This window comes from Amblyomma mixtum, chromosome 3, assembly GCF_055824585.1.
Source record: "Amblyomma mixtum isolate Tamu chromosome 3, ASM5582458v1, whole genome shotgun sequence".
NCBI classification, from domain to species: domain Eukaryota; kingdom Metazoa; phylum Arthropoda; class Arachnida; order Ixodida; family Ixodidae; genus Amblyomma; species Amblyomma mixtum.
The window spans coordinates 93,020,502-93,032,820 of NC_143014.1; the positions used below are offsets into that span (position 1 = coordinate 93,020,502).

The following is a 12,319-nucleotide window of genomic DNA, read 5'->3' on the forward strand; positions in this document are numbered from 1 at the left end:
ATTTCACATACCATTCTTATGTACGGGCACTACTCGCTCTAATTTCCAATCAGCAGGGAATTCGGTTTTATTGAGAGACTTCTTCTAGAGTAACCGGACGAAATAAAAGTGTAATGTATCCGCGCAATTCCTTATAATAGCGGCAGGAATGTCATCAGTGCCACATGCCTTAGGGTGGTTCACATCTTTCAATAATTTACGGACACCATCGACACAAAACGTGCCTTCCCTGCTGAAAAACGTTCTATGATGCAATAACCTCATAGATCATTCATCATTGAATATCATACAATCTGTATGACATATCATACAATCTGTATGATATATCATACAATTCGTATGATATATCATACAGATTGTATGATATGTCATACAGATTGTATGATATTTTATGATGAATGATCTATGAGGTTATTGCATCATAGAACTTTTTTTCAGCAGGGTTCCGGCATGCAGTCTTTCAACGGGTAATGTAAAACAGGCAGCACGGGAGCTAGACGGTAAAAACGGACGAAAAATAACTGATAAAAGTTTCAACTTTAGACACATTGTAAGAATAAGGGAGTAATTACTCATTGGCATCCACCCGAGCGCAGCCATACGGCTACAAAGGAAAGCTATACAGCTTTCTCAGAAACTTCGTAGTTAAAGAAAAATTCGTCCTGGTCCGGGGTTCGAACCCGGGACCACCGCTTCACCGCTTCACCATCTACTCCACCTTGGGGGATTCCCCTAAACATTTGACCAACACTGTTCCCACTTCGAGTTATTGATCAATTCGCTCTCGCCCTACCATAAGCTTGCCGTCCCGGTTAGCTCAATTGGTAGAGCGCTATACAAGCTGGGCAGGCTGTGCCGAATGATGGGAACCTTCGTGGCAGCGTAACAAAAAGCAGCCCATTTCACTGTCTTGTATCGCATAGAACAAGGTGTGTGGAATGTGCACGTTTAGTGCCGTGTGAGCTAGCTCACACGAGCTAGCTCACATCATGTAAAAAAGTTTATATAGGACCACGGTGGAAGAAACAGTACATTCTTCCACCGTGTATAGGACAGACCGGCCAATGTATTAATGTTCGGCTTGGGGAGCACACGTCACTCTCAGAATTATTCAAGCCTGAAGGAGCACTGCCAGGCCTGCAAAGGGAAATACGAAGTGTGCAGGCCGTTTTATTCATCCACACTAGCATATTTCGTTACATATATCAGACAACGCGGGAGTTAATGAGGCTTATTTTACACGGAAAAGAAAAGTGTTTGAGTCAGTCATCCGTACTGTTAGTGAGTAAAGAAGTTGATTTCTTTGACCATACATGATGAGTTGTTTTTCGATGTTTTCTGCTGTTTTTTTTTTTGTTGTAGAGGTTCACAATGGACTCACGATGTCTTTTTTTTTTTGTTAGATTGTATTCTGAGCATGTCCGCGAGAGTTGTTTGGGTCTTATTGACTGTTGGTTTTCTTAATAAAAATGTAGTTGAAAGTCAGCGCTCGTCTGTGTTGTTTTCATTCTCTTTCGTTCGGCTGCGCTGTTTCACCCAAAATGCATCTATGCCAGCTCGCCCAAGTTTCCATCCTATTACCATTCCCTAGCCTGTATAGGCTATCAAGCCGTTTCAGGGAAGAAAATGCCGCTTTAACTCTGGCCCGTTTCCAAACTTACCTGCCGCAGCTGCTCAGTGCCTTTGGCCACTGAACCCAAGGTCTCGAGATCAACTCCTGGCCGGTGCAGCCCCGTTTTGATGGAGGTTAAATACAAAAACGCATGTGTTCTGGGCCCCGCCGCGGTGGCTCAGTTGTTACGGCGCTCGGCTGCTGACCCGAAAGGCGCGGGTTCGATCCCGACCGCGGCGGTTGAATTTCTTTGGAGGAGAAATTCTAGAGGCCCGTGTACTGTGCGATGTCAGTGCACGTTAAAGATCCCCAGGTGGTCGAAATTTCCGGAGCCCTCCACTACGGCGTCCCCCATAGCCTGAGTCGCTTTGGGACGTTAAACCTCATAAACCAAACCAAACCATGTGTTCTGTGCATGTCGTTGCACGTTAAACAACTACAGGTGGTCGAAACTAACCTGGAGCCCTACCACTGCGGCGTCGCCCATAGCCATATGCAGAACCACAGGCAATCGAAACTAATCCGTAGCCCTCAGGCGCATTTGAACTCGTAGCGCCCATGCAGCTTTAGGGGATTAAACTCCACGTAGCTTTCTTTTTACTCTTTTATTTCTGGCTCACAGTAGGCGGCTCAAATTACTAGATTCTTCCAGAGGTTTGGTATATCCGCGCTGTTACTTTATTCGCAGCGGGAAAAGTGCTCAGGAATCTCAGTGAACCAACAAGAGCAGACCTTCAGGAACAAACATATAACGAAACAGGTAATTCCGCACGTTCACGCCGCCTCCTTGTATTCGAAAAAGAAAGGGGGCCTGTGTGTGTATGTGAGGTTCAACGTCCCAAAGCGACTCAGGCTATGAGGGACGTCGTAGTCAAGGGCTCCGGAAATTTTGAACACCTGGGGTTCTTTAACGTGCACTGACAATGCACAGTACACGGGCCTCTAGAATTTCGCCCCTATCGAAATTCGACCGCCGCGGCCGGGATCGAACCAGCGTCTTTCGAGTCAGTAGCCGAGCCCATAACCACTCAGCCACCGCGGCGGCTTTCTCTCTTCTGTCACTGCACCTTCCTCCCTTCCCTTAAGTCCACCGAGGTGTGAGACAGTCACTGCACCTTTTCCTTTCCTCAAAAACCAATTTTCAATTTTTTAATGGGTCATAATTAAATCACTATTTTACGCTCCACAAGGGCTTAGCTAAGATGTGTAGGCTAGTGAGGGTTACCGTCATGCAATGCAGCTGTCTGGAAAATAGCATCATTAGATGCTTTTAAATTTGTTCGGAAGATTATGTTGTTCCGTTCTCTGTGGCCTGGCAGGTGTTGGGCAAAGGGCAGGCATTAAAACTATAAATTAAAATAAAAAAAAATGGCAGCGGCTTAGCTCAGCTAGGCGTAGCGAAAGCAGTTTCGTCTCCTGACATTTCGGCAGCGACACGCCGTCGTCGTTCAGCAGCTGGGCGACGTCTTTTCGCTAGACGTTCCTCTCGTTCTTCGGACACCCGCTTAGCCTTTCTCGCCTCGTTTTCACGCTGTCGGCCGGCCTTGTACCATGCGACGACTTCTGGATCGGAAGACTCAATCTCACGCCGCCTGTACTGCTGCCGTGACGAGCGCGGCCGCTTCTGAGGAGCGAGCGCATCGCTTCCGGCTTTATCCCAGCTGCGCGGCGCGACTCTCAGACCGGGTCTCATTGGCACTTTTCCCTTACTGTACGCCCGTCCTGCGATGTAGGCAGTCGTCGCGTTGAGGTCACTGTAGCCAAAACTACGCTCGACAGCTATTTGCATGCGCTAAGAGCTGTGAATTCACTCTCCGCAATCGTCGAAATCGCACACACTAATCCTGCGGACTCGCTAGGCCTCGTCACAAAAGGGACCGGCAGTCCGCCGTCCACCGAAATTTAAGAATCTGGCAAAAGTTCACCGAAGCTCGCTCTTTACACTGCAACGATACGCGGTCGTTGGTAGTGCTGGCGTCGTCGTCGGTTCCAGCGTGACATACGGGTGCGTCAGGGACGACATCTGCATACCGACCAGCCCACTGACCGTCGATCGGCGTCGCATCAGCCTAGTGTGACCGGACCTTACCGAAAAACTACTTTACTGTCATCGCTTTTGCGGCACCAGTCACTCGTATATGGGGGACGGCTGCTACTGCGATTGCCCGCGAAAGTACAAGGGACATGAGACCGCTGCCGGCATTGCATCGATGATAGCAGACGAGGTTGCTCCGTGATGACGATAATGATGATATCAACTTTATTTTCCACCAGATAAGGAGGCCCCCCTACTCCCCGTCCCCGGTAGCAAGCCTTGGTGACGGGGCCGGGACCTCCGCGATTAGAAGCAGGCAAAGAGGTCTAACTCCTCGCGGCTTCTTCCGCCAAGCGCATAGCTTGTTGCTGTGGAGCAGGGGCCTCGCTCTGCAACAGGGCTTCTGAGGTTTCCCGACAATTTATATTTGTTTTAGCCCTTGGGGGCTAGCGCATTCCCAGATTATGTGGTCGAGGGTCCCTCTCGCCCCACAGTGCTTGCACTTATCGTTTTGTTTCTCATCTCTCTGAACATGATATGCCCAGACCGGGTTTACGAAGTTCCCAGCTTGGAAGCGCCGCCATGCGAATTGTTTAGACTTTTATCCGTTGGTGGCACCAGTCTCTTCTGTTACCTATGATTTTCGTCAATCTCCGTATAATTTTGCAGACGCTCGTCCATGTTCCGGCAGTCGGGCGGCTCCACAGCTACCCGGAAGTAGAGAGCTCGGGCTAACTCGTGGGCCGCGTCGCTGCCAGGAACGGACGCGTGTGCGGGAGTCCAAATTAGGCTAATTTTTCTGTTTAGCCGTCTACTGGCCAGAATCCTTGCCGCTACCGGCGAGATCCTACCCTTTCCAAAATTAGATGGCCGTTTTGCTATCGCTAATTATAAAATTGGCTTCCGTTCCAACGCAAGCGAGTGCTATCGTAACTTCTGCAGCTGTTTCCGCGTTGCGGCTTCTAATGGTGGTTGCCGATACGGGGGCACCGCGGCCGTCGACCACTGAGGCGACCGCCGCACCAGACTTGCCACTTGCCGCGTCCACGTATGCAACTGACTAGTTGTCCATCGCATCTGAGCCTCTGATTAGTGCTTCTGCTCTCTTCTCCCTCCTCTCAGTGTTGAATATGGGATGCATGTTACGAGGGAGTGTGGGAATGATTAGATTTTCTCGGCAGTCCTGCGGAATGCTCGATTTGGCTTGTAGTCCCCTACCTGTGTTCGGGCCTACCATTTCAAGGATGGCTCTGCCCGTGGTTGTTCGGCTTAATTTTTCGAGCTGTGAATTTCTGACAGCCTCCGCTATTTCGTCCCAGGTATTGTGCACTCCCATAGAGAGGTGCTTCTTTGTGGAGGTGCTAATCGGTAAGCCCAGGGCCCTCTTTATGTGCCGTCGAATGAGCGAGTCTAATTTCTTCCTCTCCTCAGACCTAAGGCGTGGCATACCTCACGCGGCTTATTACGTATGCTTGGGATAGTTTAAGCAAGCTTCTTTCCTTCAGACCTCGTCCTTTCAGCGCGACCCTTCTAATTATGCCAAGGGTTTACGTGACAAATCCCTCTAGCCTTTTGACTGCCCCATCATTATATCCATTATACTGAATAAACAGACCTAAGATTCTGATTTGATCTACCTTTGGAACTGGTTTCCCCTCTACTTTAATGTCAAATTTCCAGTTGTGCTTGCACCGGAGTGTCTTCGGGTTATAGACGAATAATTCTGGATTTTGAGGAGAACATGAGACCCCAACTGGCGGCATAGTCCACGACAGTGTCCACCGCCGCCTGCAGGCGCTCCTCGATACTCGCATCGCTCCCCTGGTTAATCCAGAGGTTGATATCATCCGCATACATGCTGAAATTTAGCCCCTCTATGCTCCGCACTGCTTCGGGGAGGCTCCTCATCACCACGTTGAAGAGGAAGGGGGGAGAACCGAGCCCTGCGGCGTGCCCCTGCTCCCTAACTTCAGTGTGGGAGACTCGATGTCTTGGAACTTCATGCAGGCAGTTCTGCCTGACGGAAGGTCCATGATGTATTCTTATGTTCGCGCGCCTACCCCGATTTCACGGAGACCTCAGAGGATTGCTTCGTGTTTCAAGTTATCAAAAGCCGTTGTCAAGTCTAGGCCGGGATTACTTTGCAGTCTCTAGAACGCGAGTCGATTATGTCATGTTTCTGTGGGAGCATAACGTACTGCGTGCACAAGCCAGGTCGGAAGCCGACCATCCCATGCGGCCACAGATTGTTCTGCTCCATGAAGCGCGTCAGTCTGGTCTGGACTACGCGCTCCATCAATTTCCCCATGCATGATGTTAGGGAAATAGGTCTTAAATTTTCTAGTTTCGAGGGTTTACCCGGATCTGAGATTAGAATTACACTTGCCGACTTCCACTTTAGTCCAAATTTCTTGCATGTACTCCGTCAGAGCGCTGATGGAGTCGTCGTCCAGGTTTCTTAAAATTTTGCTAGTTATCATCCCGTCAGGGCCCGGGGCCGATTTCGTTTTTAGTCCCAATATTTCTGCCCTGACCTCCGCCTCCGTGATGGGTGAGTCGAGCTCCTCGTTGGGAGCTCCGTCGTATCCGGGGAGGCTGGTACTATGGATATCGCCAATGTACATGTTGATTAGTTTGTCCATAAATTCCGCATCTGTTCCCTCAAATGCGTGCCTGGCTTTTGATAATCTAATTCCCGACTGGGTTTTTGAATTGGTCGGATCTAATAGGTGTCTCAGCAGACTCCACGTTTTGAAAAGGTTCATGCCCCCTTCCATCTAGTCACATCTGCTACACCTATTTTGTTCGCATAGTTTTCAATTTCTTTGTTTGTCTGGCGACCCCCCTAAGATTCCGGTTCCATTTTTGCTTCTTTAGTCTGCACCCCATGCCATGTTTTGCCTCCCACATACATGTGAAGCAGTTTGCTATCAGCTATCTCCGGGACATCTTCCCCTTCAAGCGTCTTTGTTGCCTCTCCAACGTGACGCTTGAGGGTCTCCGTCCATTTCTCCATCTTTGCGATCTTCCCTGTGGCAGCTTTCTCTCGCTTCTTCCTAAATATTTCCCATTCCGTTACCCTCGGTTGACGCGCACGACGCGTCTTTAAGGATCGCGCGATTTAAGGATCGAGGCCAGAATGGGAGGACGCGCATGAGCTGGGACTCGCCCTACTACGGACCCTAGTAGTCCATCCAGGGTGGGTAACAGCGTGTGCGCAGACACCTCCCCTGACCTGGGGTGGTATTCTCCCGGTGTCGCCTTTTGCGACATGTCGCACTCGCTCTTCGCTGATTGGCTCGAGACGCGGTGACGGCGGCGTGACGACACGGACCCGCCTTCCTGCTACGTCATCGTGACGTCGCCCCAATTTACTATGCTTAGTCGAACAACGGAATGCGCTGAAGCGATTCGCGCGGGCGACGGGCTACCGTTAGCGTACGAACGCAATCGGCAGTTGCGGCTTTTGCGCCCTTGGCGTGAAAACATGGCGACGTCCTTTCAAGCGAGAGCCGCCCGTTTCAGCCAATTCAGCAGTCCTTGCGATTCCGGTCGGCATGTTTACCGGCAACTACTGGTGTTGTTACTTTTCGCTATGACTTACCTTGCTTCGACGATAAAGTTTAAGCTGCAATTCAGCCTAGTTATTAAGATACGCTCTCGATTCTGGAGCGCGCAAGCCTAATGGGACCTCCAGCTACACTGCTACCGTCTGCAACTGCCCGAAACGCAGCCGAAACCTACCGCAACCGTCAGGAACGAAAGAAAAATAGATTTGGAGCTTTTTCGCGGTGTTTTATAGACTTAAATGAAGTAAAGCGAGTTTATATTAAATTTGCAAATGTTTTTTTGAACATTAGACGTCATGTGATGGCAAATATTCTTGCTATAAAAGATACGAAACTACTGCTGCTAGTGGATCAGCAGTGGTAAATTGTCGCTTCTCGGAGTGAATGAATGCACCGCAGACGAAAGTGCCGGCGGCTTTTTCCGTTTCTTAGAGCATCTGTAAGCACTTTTTTAGGCCCCGCCCATATGCGACATGTCGCAAAAGGCGACACCGGCAGAATACCACCCCTGACCCTCTCTAAAAATGTGACACAGCTGAACTGGCAGAATTAAGAGAAAAATTACGTTGCTCCGTGCATGCCCTTGTGACGTCACGAGAGCATTCAATATGGCAGTCTCTGCTGGAGGGAGGAGTTTCCTGGTGTCAATTTCAATCGCATTTTTTCTAATTTTCTAATATAAAGCGCGCCCTGGGCTCCCAAATTTTGGAAACTGAACTAGAGGCTTTTGTATTAATTGCTGAAGTACAAAACTGCAATACGAAGAACGACCCTGTCGTGGCCCCTAAGCCATCGCCACAGCCAACACGCCTCATGTGAAACTGCATCACTCTCGTGCTGTGCATTGGAGCGTCTTCTTCAACTTCCATCTGCTCCGTCCCGTGGCACTGCCTGCCTGCTCACCGTCGTCTTCTACGCAGCACAAATCCGTGCTTTCGCTCCGATTCGAATGTAGTAAACATTCTCTGTAGTTTTTTTCGCTAAGCACGGAAGGCTGGCTTTTGGAATTTAGAAAAGCGCTTATGCTGCCCTCAGGGATCGATGTTGGCAAGGGTCAACCGGTCGAGCAGCGAGCCGTCTGCACACAGCTGAAAACTGACGGAGCGCACTCGTGACCCCCCTCCCGTAGTGCCAAAATAGGTTAGCCGGGAAGCTAGCTTATTGAAATTTTTATAGGTCTAGCAGACGTCTATGTCATTAAAATGATGCAGAAGATAAATTAGGACGGAAAATTTTCTGACGACGAACGAGAAGAATCTAGCACTAACGTGCCTTCTACTGGTCGCGTTAGTTGGCCGTAAAATATGCTTCTCAGCGTATATATGAAGGCATAGTTGCACGTCATTAGAGGAATGGGTCAAGCTATTTTGGGGCACGATAGATGCCCAAGGAGGAGGCGTACAGCCTCTTCGTGACGACGCGCACACCGCTATCGGAGCCGTTGGACAGCCCCCGCCTTCCTGACGGGGACGCGCGCGCCACCGCGAGGGGCGCGCACGTCGCGCCCGAGTTAGATGCTGCGCCATAGAGAATGGATGCGCAGTGTACTGGCACCGGTCGAGCGCAGCGCGCAGTCGAGAGGGAATGTCGGTTTAATTTCAGCTGGTGTAGCGAGGACTGGGAGGGCAGGAAAGAGCCACGCCACCGGGATAGGCAGGAAGGTCGAAGAGGAAGCGGCATCGCTGCTCCGGCTCCGGCGGCTCGCTGTCACGGAGGCAGGGGAATTGGAGACGCTAGCGCAGTGGTTGAACCAAGGTCGCCGAGGTGAAGAGGAGGATCGCTAAACACGGCGGTGAAGCGTGCCACATTACAGCAGTCGCAGCAGTCGCATGAAGCGTGCGAACGTCGCAACGAGATAGCTGTGGAGTTCGACACGCCGACGAGGTGCGAAGGGAAAACTGTGACCGCTGTTCGCAGAAAGTGTGCGCCGTGGGATGCTCGCAGATTCGCCACGCCGACGGAAGTGAATATTCTCAATTCCGACGGGGAAGTCGAAAGCGTGTCGATATCCTGGCTGAACATGCAAGACTGCACCGCTACCGGTGGTACTGGCTCATGAAGCGGCGAAGCCCAGTGGCCAAACGAGTTTGAAATGGAGAGGCCAAGCCAAGTACCTAAACATGATCGAAACAAACAGGCCAAAGCAAGGTAGCTAAACATGCTCGAAATGAGAGGCGAAGCGAGTAGCTTAACGTGCACGATACAGAAAAGCAAATTAGCTATTTGTGTCAGGTTGGATTGTCGCGTGCATAATATGAAAATATGCTTATGCCAGCGCTACAGTCTTCATTGCATGCATACAACCTGCTTTCGCTGATAAATGTGCAAAGCCGGTAAGCTTAGCTTTTTATTTTTTTTAACCTCGTTTAAGCAGCATCTTGTGCATTTATGCAGGTCCAAGAGGGCTGACGGACAAACTTTACGGACAGAGGAAGGTGAAATCGGAAGTTAAATGCACTCCTGCATAAAAAATGGCTGGCAGTTTAGTATTGCTAAGAACGTTTTTTTTTTTTGCAGGTGGACACCACCGCCACATACTCAAAGCGCAATTGAGGTGTCCACTGACCTAGTACACTTGCTACTCAGAGGCTTCACACACACATGCTGCGGAAACCCGGAGAGTGTGGCTAGAAGCGCTTTCACACTGAAAATGCCCCACAAGGCCAACGCTTCACACTTTGCCTCAGAAACTTTAAACAATAGAATGCTGCAAACCATCGGCCAATGGTGACGAACTGAGTGTCTGAAAGGGAACCCACGGATTGCAAAAGTGGATGGATGGATAGCTTGAACTTCTTCGACGAACCACACAAATGGCACACATCAGCAGCCCTTATATGTGCTACGTATCAGACACTCTCGGCCGGCTTCTCAGCGCTACTTTGACGACTCGCATATCCAAGCAGCAAAACATGCAATGCAGATTGACGGTCACAAAGCGGTCACGCACAGGGCTACAAATGCAGCTGCGCAGGCGACAAAAAGATATCTGCTTACAATGGCTACATGCTCTTGGGAGCAGTCTGCAGTGGAGGGTTCGGGGAAATCCAGTGACCTGGGTTTCAACTAGCCCCAAAGACAGGCGGGGGTGCCTTTACATTTTGCCCCATCAAATTGCAGGCAGGCGTAACAGGAGCTAGGAGCCTGAGCTCACCAGATGGCTGCCACAGCCGGTAAAGACACCAAAGTGTGCGCACTGTACCATGAATCATGAAAAAATAAACTCGCTGCAGCCCACAGGCCAACAGTTGGGAATCGAAAGGTGTCGTTCGCACCTGCCTTTCTTGGAATGCAACGAATGTAGTGCATGGGAGGAAATGGAAACCGCCACAGTCAAAAGTGTAGGGGCAAAAAACAGACAAGATTATAAGTGCAGATGGGCTGGGACTTGGCCAGACATAGACGCGAGAGCAGCAACCTAATCAGACATCTTTGTTGACAGCAGACTGCTCTAGACACTTGTGGGAGTGAATTTCAGACTGACTATCTACGACCAGGGCACAAAAATCATGTGGTACAACTGGGCGCTCCACTACAACCAAGGCACAAAAACCATTGGTTACAACTGGGCGCTCCTGCTGGATTCATGAATCGAACAGTGCAGCCCAAGTGGTTTTCCTACCTCCAGCTGGCAAGTTCAATTGGCTCAGTCATTTCAAATGGAACATCTAATTCCAATTAGCTCCAAATGCACAATTGCATATTTTTGAATTCGAAAGTCCAACTGGAAGAAAATGATTTGCTTGACTGGGATCAGCACATTGCTCTCTAGAAACAATCAACTAAAGAGGTTTTTGTAAAAAGATATTAGCACCTTAATCTTTCCAGTTGTTTTCATTTCCACCATCACTGTAGTCGCGATTAAATAACTGCATGCAATGGACAAGTGTCACTGGCTCGGCATGAATGGGATATATAAGCCCAAAGCAAAAAGTTCATTCAGTGGGCATATTGGGCAGTGTATTGGGCAGTGGGCAGTGTTGCGTCACCACTTCAGGCCTGTGTTCCTATGTGTCGTGGATACTTGCGTGTGGAGCACTTGGAGCCACCACTCAAATTGGCAACCAACAGCAAGGCGTTGTAATTGAAGATTCTCAAATATGCAATTGTAATTTTTTTTTTTAAATTGGGAAGTGATTTAAAGCCAATCGATTTTCAGCGCGATAGTGTTAAGGGCCTTGTGTCACAGAAAGGGCAGTGGCTGTAAGCGAAAAATCCTGATAGAAGCAAAGAATTTAATAAAACTTAGCAACAGGTCACAGAATGTTTCGATTGACGCCAAATTTCTCAGGGAGGGTCCTGTAACCAAATGAAAGTCACTGAGCTGGAAAGAAAATTGGGTTTGGGTGTGAGCCAAACCCAGGACCTTCAAACTGCGAGAGGAAGGATAGTTGCTACAAACTGAATAAAGGTAGACCCAGTGAATGCATTATGGTCTTTCAAATTTGGTAAACTTTGAATGACCACCTTTAAGAGAACTGCTGTAGTCAACTTGGCCAACGCGAAAAATCCCTATAACATGCAGAAACGTCTACAGAGGCTAGACAGATTGCCCAACTGGAAAGGAAACGAAATAAAACGAACAAATAAACGCCTAACTGATGCAGCATCCGTATTTTTATACTTGTGAGATTCGCACAATGCATGCCATGTGGTTTGGTAGTGTGACATATGCATGTATAATGAAGTTTCTTGCATGGCTATCATTCTCTTTTGCATGACTGCCAATATTTGAAATGAGAGCCTGTGTGAGCTCCGCCTGCTATTTTTTTTGACAATGTACACAACTCGCCATGTATACTGCTTGAAAGGGGTATTTTTTGCAGTTCATGCAATATCTAGTCTCTCAGTCATGGCTGCACAAGTGAAAGCAAAAATAGATGGAACACAGTTTTGAGACGTAAGTACAGTGGTCAAATAACTGACACTGTGAAATCACGAAGGCTTACTGTGCCCATGAGAGCCCGCAACTGCTCCTACAGCTGTGCTCACTTTGCCAGGTGGCAGATAAGTGCAGTCCAAAGTTAAATCCAAGCCAGTGTTCTCCCTGCATTTAACTTCGTGCACACAGCTCCAAAGAGGAGAACATTTATACATCTGGGT

General features: G+C 49.1%; 1 long non-coding RNA gene across 1 annotated transcript; it reads left to right on the forward strand.

Moving 5' to 3' along the window:
- Positions 1-8,646: 8,646 nt before the first annotated feature.
- LOC149350953 (uncharacterized) lies at positions 8,647-11,800 on the forward strand. Its single transcript, XR_016290476.1, has 3 exons — positions 8,647-9,364; positions 9,611-9,651; positions 9,734-11,800. It is a non-coding gene; the product is annotated as an uncharacterized LOC149350953 (long non-coding RNA).
- Positions 11,801-12,319: the final 519 nt, after the last annotated feature.